The sequence below is a fragment of the Amblyomma americanum genome, chromosome 1 (assembly GCF_052857255.1).
Source record: "Amblyomma americanum isolate KBUSLIRL-KWMA chromosome 1, ASM5285725v1, whole genome shotgun sequence".
NCBI classification, from domain to species: Eukaryota; Metazoa; Arthropoda; class Arachnida; order Ixodida; family Ixodidae; genus Amblyomma; species Amblyomma americanum.
This window is the reverse complement of record NC_135497.1, coordinates 79166047-79176687: the sequence shown is the minus strand read 5'-3', so window position 1 is coordinate 79176687 and position 10641 is coordinate 79166047. Positions and strand designations below refer to the sequence as shown.

General features: G+C 47.7%; 1 long non-coding RNA gene across 1 annotated transcript; it reads left to right on the top strand.

The window, feature by feature from the left end:
* Nucleotides 1–815: 815 nt before the first annotated feature.
* Nucleotides 816–4211, top strand: LOC144113105 (uncharacterized). The gene is made up of 2 exons (XR_013310617.1): nucleotides 816–1164; nucleotides 1350–4211. It is a non-coding gene; the product is annotated as an uncharacterized LOC144113105 (long non-coding RNA).
* Nucleotides 4212–10641: the final 6430 nt, after the last annotated feature.

Genomic DNA, 10641 nt, shown 5'->3' with positions numbered 1-10641 from the left:
TTCGGCTTTATTAAAGCCTAAAAATGACTAAGATATTGCTAGGGCGCAGGCTCTTTCTTTTTTTTTACCGATGGCGTATAACGCCCTCTGACAAATATTCCTGGGTACGCCACTGCTCAAGGCAGTTAACTTCACGCCGGATTCTCTTTCTTCTCTTAGTCCCTTCTTTATCCCTTCCCTTACGGAGCGGTTCAGGTGTCCGCCGATATATGAGACAGATACTGCGCCATTTCCTTTCCCCAAAAAACAATTTTCATTTTTCACAAAGCTTTATAGGTGATCTGCGTTAAAATCAATACGGATCAGGGTCTTTGTTCTTTCTCGACAAAATGTGAAGCCGATTTCGAGCATTTACTAACTTTGCGATAGCGCATAGCGGTTGGATGTGAACATATATTGCCGCCGACTTGAACAACGTGATAGCGGAGGCAAATTTTTTTTCAGCCGGCCTAGGCAACACCACCTAGACTTTTAAGGCCTCTCCACGATTTCTCCTCCGGCGCGTGACGTCACCGCACTACGACGCGGGAGCAGCCACCGCCGACCGCTGCGGCAGCACCTCCTGGCGGCCGCTGCCGCCGTTCTCCTCCCGCGCTGTTTCAAATTGTTGAAGTGCGGAGTACTCCGAGGTGTATTTGCGTATAGCAAATTGAAGATAATGAACTTCACCGTTTTAAAAGTCATGACAGATATCTGGTTCAATGTAACAATCTTCGTTCGCATTTCTGGAAACGGTTCAATTTTTTAAAAGCTTACTTTGTGCAGTTTTTCTAGTAAAGTGTTGAAAGCAATCATTTGAAAGGAGACATCGCGATTGCTGTAAACATCACTACCGTCGTGTTTGAACATGTGCTGCACGTGTCGTGTGTTACATGCTGTTCCTCCGCCGTTCTTTCTTTCTGTGTCATTTGCTGAAGCTTCCTTGCGGGCTGTGAATACTCGAAGTGCAATCCTGGGAAACGTCTGTGAAAGTGCTGTGCGCGTGTGACAGTTCCTGAGCCATTTGCTAAAATGCCAGGACACTGTTGTGTTCCCGGCTGCCGCGGGAATTACGATGGAGAAAAGACTGTGCGCGTCTTCACTTTCCCAACTGATGCTGACAGAAGGAGGCAATGGTTGAAAGCCATTCCACGTGCTGATTTCGAACCCGGAAAGCGCTCAGTGGTAAGTCGAAAAAGCGTGATATTTATTCCGCGACGTAGCTTTGTGTACATAATGCGCTACAACATGGCCTAGTGGGCGAGCTGGAAATATTCTAAATTTGAAATATTTCACTGCGCTAATTGCTATTGCACCCATGGAATTAATCATCTTAAGTATGCTAACCTTATCTGCGCTGGGCTTTGCAGGTCTGCGAGCGGCACTTTAAAGAATCAGACATTCGGACTTCTTCTAAGTATGTGGACTCAAAAACGGGCAAAGTCGTCGAGGCAAAATTGAAGATCGCTCGTCTCAGCTCCGACGCCATTCCCAGTGTATTCCCGAACTGACCCGCGTACCTTTCTGCGCCCACCACTACGTCCCGAGAAGCACCGACTGAAAAGAGAATGCGTCTTGAAGCAGCTTCTTTACGAGATGCCATCGCCATGTCATTCCAGACACACGAGGAGGAAGAAGCAAAGAACAAGCTTGACACTTTCCAAGTTCTACTGGAGTGCCTTCCTCAAATCAAGCTTTCTGATTTTTGGAATGTTATTTCTCGACCTGCCTGCGTCCTTTTTCTCAATCTTGCTGTTGATGACGTCCCTCGTGTTTTGTCGTCAGTCACGGTCTTAGAGAACCTCACGGTGAAAGTTCATTACCGAAATGTGCAGCTGACTACAATTGATGGCATAGATACCATCCCTCGCACAGTACATGATATCCGTTGCTTGATAGGTCTGCTGGATGCTGTAGAGTCGTTTCACGGAAAATTGTTGTCTAAGCATGAAGAAAAAATTGATGGTTTGCTTAAGTTGGCACTTTCCCTGCTTGAAGATGCCTTAAATTGTGAACTGGCAGATGTTAAACAACCCAATGCAGTTAGTTTTTTGAAAGAGCAAGTTTCTCTTCTTCTTGTCAAGCATAGCAGGTCATCCCGGTATTCTGCAGAGTTGCTGGTATTCTCAAGCATTTTATTTACAGTTTCTCCGCATGCTTATAGGTTCCTTCACAGTTCCAGAAACCTTAGATTACCCCATCAATCTACAGCGTAAGCCCGGCAGCTGAACAGCAAGGCACTTCTTTCCTATCGTATGCAAAGAAGCTTGTCGCAGCAATGACGGAGCATGAAAAAATTGTTGTACTCATGATGGACGAAATTCACCTGCAGCCGTATCTTGATTATAAGGGAGGAGTAATTGTTGGTGCGGCTACAAATAGCCCTAATGCAGCAAAAACAGCCCATGTTTTTATGATGCAAAGCTTGCTTTCGCGTCAGAAGAATGTTGTGCACATACTGCCAGTAGAGCGCATCAACGCACAGCAGCTTCACACTATTCTGCATAGCATCATTACTCAGCTAGAGCATGTTGGGTTGCATATAATCGCAGTCATAGCTGACAATAACTCAATCAACCGGAAAACAATGTCACTTTTTGGGGCCCCCTGCAAACTTCAGTGTGTGTATCCACACCCTGCAGACTCTAAACGTCCTCTCTTCTGATTGATCCTGTACACTTAATAAAATGCTTCAGGAATAACTGGATCAATCAGCGAAATGCTGGAACATGCATGTTCTTTCCTAGCCCCACAGGACCTAATATAAAGCCACCTATACTTACAGCTTCATTTAAAACACTTCGAGAACTTCACTCGAAAGAACAGGGTCAGCTGATTAAATCAGCACCAACACTTTCGTCTAAATCTCTGAACCCATCGAATATTGAGCGACAGAATGTCAAGCTTGCACTAAGGATTTTCAGCCCGTCTACGGCAGCAGCTCTGCGAGCATGTGGGCCCAGACTTGAGCTAGATCATGTGTCTGGTACTGCACAGTTCCTTGAAACAATAACAAAGTGGTGGAACATTGTAAATGTAAAGACATGCAACAAGGGTACTCGACTTCGTGATGAGCTGCAGTGACCGATTACATCAGCGTCAAGTCCACAGATCCAGTTTCTGTTAAGTATAGTGGAGTGGCTAGATCTGTGGCAAGCAGTCTCTCAAATTTGACACAGGCATACTTACAAGAGAGACTCACAGTGCGCTCCGACTCACGACAGACACCTTGGTAAAGGTGACTAGGTATTGCCTAGATGAAATGAACTTCGAGTATGTACTTTTAGGAGAGTTTCAGACTGATTGCTTGGAAGAGAGGTTTGGCAAATACCGCCAACTCTCCGGTGCGCAATACCACATTTCCATAAGACAAGTCTATGAGTCGGAGCGAAAGCTTCGTCTGCAGAACATTCTGGAGCTCCCAGAGTTTGAGGCTGCAACAGATGCGGTGGCAGTAAACGATGCAGTACTTGAAGTGTTTGACATTGAGGTAACGGATGACGATTATGCGAAGGCGCCAAATCTCCCAGCAACCACTTACGTTGCTGGCTATTGTGCCCACGCTGCGTTCAAAAAGCTGTCATGCATGACTTGCAAAGAAAATTTAATGCTAGAAGATGAAATTGAAGTAGAAGGTGGGGAGTTAGTCAAGGCCATGACTCGTGGTAGTCTCAAGTTTCCACAGCCTGCCATAGTAAATGCTGTTCTTACTGCTGAGATAGTTCTTGACAAACTGAGAAGCGAACAGCATGCGACACAGTTTCATGCACTACCAAATCAAAAGGAGGCTCTCTTGGCACTCACACATGATGTGTTAAACGACGACATTGACTTTGATGTGTGTGAGAATGGGCACACTCCACAGTTGGTAATGCACTATGTCCTAAGTGCAGCAGCAAACACGCTTCTAAATAACCTTTGTAAAAGAAAAAATAATCAACTTATAGTTGAAAAGGCTGCAAAAGAAAAGGAGAGAAAATTGAAGACATTGAAGAATTGACTACTCTGTGTGCTTGACTGTTTTTGTTAGTTTTTTTAAGTTTCGAAACCAGTTTTTGCGTTGTATTATTATATATTCTGCATATTTTCTTTTGTTTGCTTTCTGTTTACAGCTTTTCTGTTGTTGGCTTCACTTACTGCATTTTATGATTCAGTGCTGTAACAGTTTCCTTACCTCCTACTCCTACTGATCGTGTTTCTCATCTGAAAATAAAATACGACTTGTAAAAGTCCTCTGCGTTGTTCATTTTCAATAAAAAAAAATATTACGAACGTATCTTCACACATGCGCGCTTTGATATAAAGTCAGTAAAAGTCTGCTAAAATGTAACTGCTTATACTTTCAAAGAAACAAGAACAAAAAAAACATTCGGTTAGCGTGTGGGCAAGCAAAACACGATTTAAAAAAAAGTAATTTTCTTTTCGAGAGACATAATCAGCACTTTGAAATGCGCGAAATGCGTGCGAGCGCGGAAGCCGAACCTACTGGGCCGTCGCAGTACGGTGACGTCACGGAAACGTGGAGAGGCCTTAAAAAGTCTAGGTGGTGTTGGCCTAGGCCTGTGTTGCTCAAGCCTGTGGTCCAGTCGCAAAGAAGCGCATTTATTAATTTGCCGGCAGATCTTGGCCATGGACATTCAGTGCGCTCCATCTACAAACCTCGATCGCTCATACCGCGACGAGCTAAGTGAGCTAAAAGAATCATATGCCGAATACTTCTTAGTTTTCTACGTGTTCTGTCGAGCTTTTCTGACGATCAATTACTTTTAGAAGGGCTTCTCTCGACCGCTGAGCTGTTTGTTGCACGGTCCCACGCGCTGTATTCCTCTAATTTCATGCGATCGCGTGTTATCAGCGTTAATGTGCCTTCGTGACGTAATACACACTACTAATAAAAACAGGTTGGAACGTTTTTTTTTTTTCTGGATTCCTGTAATCGATACCAGCGGCGACAAAAGTTTGTTCAAAAAGCTGTGTAGACGCATATTATTGTGAATGAAGGATATGCATTTATAACTTAGAAAATAAACGTACGGCAGTGCGCTGAAAACGCTTCAGGCCGTCTGATTTTATTATCGTTGTGGCAAGCTGCGACAGCTTTCTCCGCGACAAAGCCATTTGTCCAACCGAACACGAAAATTTCATACCTGCACGCACAGCTTGACCACGCTGTCGAGTATATGCATGCACCTACTTTGTTGGCTCTTCCTCTAATCGCGCGCACTCGTCATGGCAGCAGGGAATGATCGGCGCTACCGCCAATGCTGTTGTGTAAAGAGGAATTCAGGATCTCTCAAGCTATATATAGAACTTTTTCCTGGCAACATCTTGTTGCAAAATAAAAATGCAATTCATTTAATATCCAAGCAGAAAATTGAAACACTGCGTCTTTGCTTACAATGTTTTGAATGATATATGCGTACAGTTCCAGCTTGTTAATATCGACTGTTAACAGCGCGATATGCACTCTAACTGCGTCTTTAAGCGAAGCGTATGCCTCGCTGAATCAACCCAATAGCAACGGCGCCGGGCTCTGAAACGATGACGTTGAAAACCACCGATGTGCGTTGAGCAGTGCAGTTAAAGGAACGGCATTACGCAGCTGGCCGGGGCTCTTGTGTGATCATATCGCAACGCGCGCAGCTGCTAGCGTGAGCGCGCTATAGTTGGCACTTCAACAACACATCTGAACACTCGGCGCAAAGTAACCGCTCGCTTCCCTGTACCAGATGAATTTGCGTCCACTTGAAAATAAAATTGCCATGATAATGCGGGACGCTTGAAGCGGAGCCTAAATGCGCGCATAAAAGGACAACGTCACATAGTTCGACTTTCCAGCCCACTTCCCAGTGCCAGTTCTTGCCATCATGAGCGCCAAACTTCAAGCGAAGCTGAGCACGCGGTAAGAGCATGCTGGCGTTGCCTGAAAAGACCTACATTTGGTAACAGATTCGCAGTAGCAGTGCAGTGGGTGAAGCGTGGATTTTTAAATTCCATTCGCGAGATTCATGATTGCTACACCGGTGTCAAGAAAGTACGCATAGCAAACGACGCACGAGCTCGACCGAACCAAGATGGAAACCGGAAGCCGTGGTCGCGGTGTTGCCAGACCTCCAAGCAGTTTCGCATATCGTCTATTCGCACTTGGCCCTCGCGTCGCTGTTAGGGAGTTAACGCTGCGATTTCAGCAGCCTATGCGGCGCTTTAGCCTTTCTTGGCGTTGGCAGCTGGTCTGGGGCGCGTGCCCTGTGAGAGGATCGAGTTTCGGGACCTGGATTTCACCGCATGGTGACGAGGGAGAGGGGACCATGAAGGGGCATCGTTCAGTTGATGAACAAAGAAACGTGGTTACGTACACCTTGGGATTGCACTTTTCCCGTCTTCTTTCATGTGAATGTCCCTTTTGCGCAACCCATCTTTGCGCTATGTACACATGTTTACACTGTGGTTGGTAGCATGTGATGTTTAAAGAAAAATGACTAGAGCGACTAGAGAGGTTCCGGAAGCACCTGCAAAGGGTCGATAGTCTCTCAAAGTGGACACAATTCCGTTCGTCTTTCTTCAGCGGCTTCACGATATGGGAAAGGTGGTGGTGGTTGGTACTAGGAATTATTCTGGGGAGGGGTACTGGTCCCGGCGTATGTTGGCCATTTAATGGCACCACTCTTGGGGACCAGGGGTGGGGGAGGGGACGAAGGGGGGTGGGGAGGGGTAAAGTAGTTGCCGTCGCTTTGGATGACGTCCTGGGCAATGCGTGGGAGGGTATTGTAGCCGCACCGCCGCAGCAGCGACATCAGTTCATACCAGGGGGAGGGAGCCTCGGCGCACTGGGAATGTGTGCAAGCACCGCGTAGGGAGAGGGGAAGAGCCACGATGCACTGGGAGTGTGTGCAAGCACCGGGCGGGGAGAAATCAAGCTTCAAGTACCTCCGCCTGGCCGCGAAGCACCGTGGGAGGCGCCCAGCAGGTCAGTCGCTGAGGCCGTCGGGAGAGGCAGGACAGTCGAAGGGATGTAGGCCACTGGAGGGGGTAGAGGACGTCGACGGCCAATTCCGTTCAGGAGAGGAGGTGCGCAGGGACTCCGGAACTTTTTTTTTTCAGTAGAGGGGCAAGACTTCGAGTTCATTCTGGTATTTATTTATTTGTTTATTTATTTAATGCTCATTTACAAATAAATTTTATAATATTTTTATTTTTCAATGTTCAAAGGTTGATGCAAACAGTCACGTTGTGGTGACGACACTCCAGCAGTCAGGAAGACAACGAAAAGACTTCCATAAGAAACTGTTTTAAGGGGCTGACTCGCGCCCACTGAGAACTGAATGACTTTGCGGCGGCGATAGCCACAAGCGTGCTCTGAGGTCATCGAACTGAATGCCTGCAGTTCTTGGCCACGCTCAATTTAAAGCTGGCAAGAAACCTTCGAGTTAAAGAACCAACAGCGACTACAACAATCTGGAAAAATGTGGAAGCATTTGCACATGGCCACGATCAATGGAGGTAAGTCTGGTTGCATCTAGCATTACAAAACAAAATTATAAAGCCGTGTGCCGGCGGTTTTGAACGCGGACGATTAAGCGGTGCAAAGATTCACGGCAGTATAAAACGAACTGAAATGGGCAGCTTAATAGATATGCGCAAGAGGAGTGATAAATTGGTTAAAAAGTTTGTGCAGTTTGTTTAAATTCTGGTAATCATGATCATGTACACGGGTCAGACAGTCGATTTCTGTTGGGAGATGGCTGGTTTAGGTTACTCATATACGAAATGCTTTACAACTGGCTACAAAGCCAAGTAGCTGCTCCACTGTGCTTTGCATTAAAGGAGTCCTAGAACTGGGGCAAGATTACGCAACTGTGACAAATTCTGTCAAACGTTATTGACAGTGACGTCAAAATGACGAAACGATGAGACGTCACCACGTGACGCAACGAGGAATCAGCCAATTACAGCAGAACGTAACATAGAGATAATATGGATCCCAGCGCATGAGTCTATTGCAGGAAATGAGGCTGCACACGAGCTTGCCCGAGCTCTCTATCACCGGGCGGCCGCAGAGCAGCCCTCTCGCATAGACATGAAAGATGGCCTAATTTCATACCACGAGATCACGGAACATTATAAGCTGAGCAGGAGGGTCTATCCGCCGCCCGACCGTTCCCTCGCAACAGAGGAGGCAATTGCGTGGAGAAGATTGCAAGGGGGGAATCATATAAGCCCCTTCTGGGTATACATCATAATCTCCAAAGAGGAGAAAGACCAATATTGTATAACGTGCGGGGAGAGGGGCACTCTCGACCATGTCATATGGGAATGTGCTGGAAGCCCGGGCGCCGAGCAAAAGATAGAAGATAGAGAAGCCTGGGAGACCTTGCTGCGGAGCGAGGACCCCGCTAAGCAGCGACAAGCCATCCGCCTGGCGGCTGAGGCCGTGAAGCGACAATGTGTCTTCCCCAGACCTTAGTTTGCGAGGCTCCTAAGTAGGGCTCCCTTAGGCCTGCGTGCCGGGGGGTCCAAAAAGGAGTTTCATTTAGTGGAAATAAACGTTTTGATGATGATGATGATGAATTACAGCAGGGCGGCGCCCCGAGAGCATTCGAGGGGCCGTCTGCTAATTTTTTTGTAATAAGAAATAAGCAACGATGAAATCAAATATTTTATTTTGCCAAAACATTGTGTTTAAAGTCCGAAAATATTAAACAAAACAAAAAGTGTTCGAAGTTGTGCTAAGAAATTGGCTGGTGGGCAACTTTTGCTGCCGCGGGTGTGCGCTGACGGCGGTAAAACGTCAAGCCGCTTTGCACGAAAGCAGCCGATTCTACGTCGTGTTTATTGTTTGTGACGCGGCGTCTGAAGTCAAGCTGCTGTGCGGTTGACCTAAGTGCGCAGAAAAATTTGAACGAATGCAGTGAAGGCTACGTGCCTACCGAGCGAACTTGCAAGAAGGGCTTGGTACGAAATCGACGAAGACAACTTGTTGAAGTCTGTGTTTTTCGCCTCTTTCGATCGATGGCAAAAACGCCAAAAGGTGAGGTGTTGCAGCATGTGATGTGTGGTTGTGTTTCTTTTCCCTTGTGAAACAGAAGACGACCACAAAGTGCGATTTGCTAGGAAAAATAAAGTGCTTTGCCAGCATAAGCGTATTTATTTATATATCTGTGGCACAGAGGTGACCGCGGGAACCCACCCTTTCTGCGCGTTAAGTTAGCAGATTGCCTGCAATACCTGCCGCACGCATTTGCTCACCGCCGGTTGTGCGATGCAGACGTACGCCTCATTACCAACGGCAGCCTGAAAGCCGCCGGTAGCAAATAACCGCAGTGCACACAGCACCTGCCTCCGCACTGACAGCGCACTCGCACGCAAACCTCCCAGTTCATCGGCGAGTTCGTCGCATAGCCACTCCACAGTCTGGTTCTCTAGTCGAAAAAGGCGTCGAAACAGCTCGTCTGGCAAGTCAAACGTAGTGTTCCTGTATATGCTCCCGCAGGGAGCAGAGTTGCATGCCTGTTTTCCCTCGCCGCTCCGAACGCCATTCGCCAAGAGGCGGTCACATGACTTTCGTGACGTCAGGTGTTCAATTTTCCGCGGGGAAGCTGACTTCACAGGCGCAGTGCCGAGCGACCCCTCGTCAGCTCGACGCCGCACGTGAGCCCACGCTGTCGACTACATTTCACACATTTCCAGTGCACACGTGTGGCGTCAGGTTTGGGGTTCTGCTGTGGCAGTGAGCCACGCAGTTGTCAGCTATGACTGCGTGCAGTGCACCAAACTGCAGCAACCGCACTGGAAACGGCAAAGCGTTTTACGAACTGCCATTTGGAAGTTCGGCGGATGAAGTGCGTCGGCGATTAATGTAGCCTTTGAGAAAAGGCCGCGTTAAGCGCGACGAAATATGACTTAATAACAGAGATGAAAAGATGTTTTTAATAAAAATTAGGTAAGCTAATAATATCAACGAGAAAAAAAAAAGACCAGCCTTAGCTTGGTTAAGCCAAGAATGCGTTGCATATCTCGATGGAGTTCCGTGCTGCTCCGTTGACTCGATAGGCTATTGACTCGATGGCCATTGAAATAGCAGCGCTCGATCGCCTTTGAGTCGATAGACTATCGGTTCGAGGGCCCTCGAAATGCCCGTGTGACAGGGGTATAAGACTGTCCCGGCGAAGGAGCGCAGCTCTTTTATACATATGCCGTGACGTCAATCAAGCCTGGACTCCATGTACGCGAAAACTCACGCGAACGCGAAGGCGACGGCGGCAAGCGACGAGCGACGCCGTCGCGCGAAGCAAAATGCATGTGTCGCTTGCCGTGTCGCTCGGATCTGCACCCACAGAAAATTTCGCTCGTCGCCCGGAAGTCCCCCACGCGACTGGCCAATCAGAGCCCCCCAAAGCCGTTTCCGGTTTGTCCACGGTTTCTCACGGGCACATCTCACGAAACCAGCCCGTCGTCTTGGTCATCGCCACCGCCGAGAAAATATTTGGTTTTGTAGCTGAGAGGCAGACCCGCACGATTTAAATAATTAAAACAATCTACTTGTTGGGTGCGGAGGGCTAGCAGCATTTGGAGCGGGCTACGCGAGCGGGCGTACTGCAGGGAGAGATGCGTGTCGAGCCGCGGGTACCGGCGCTCGATCCACCGTGCCGCTGCGCTCCAACT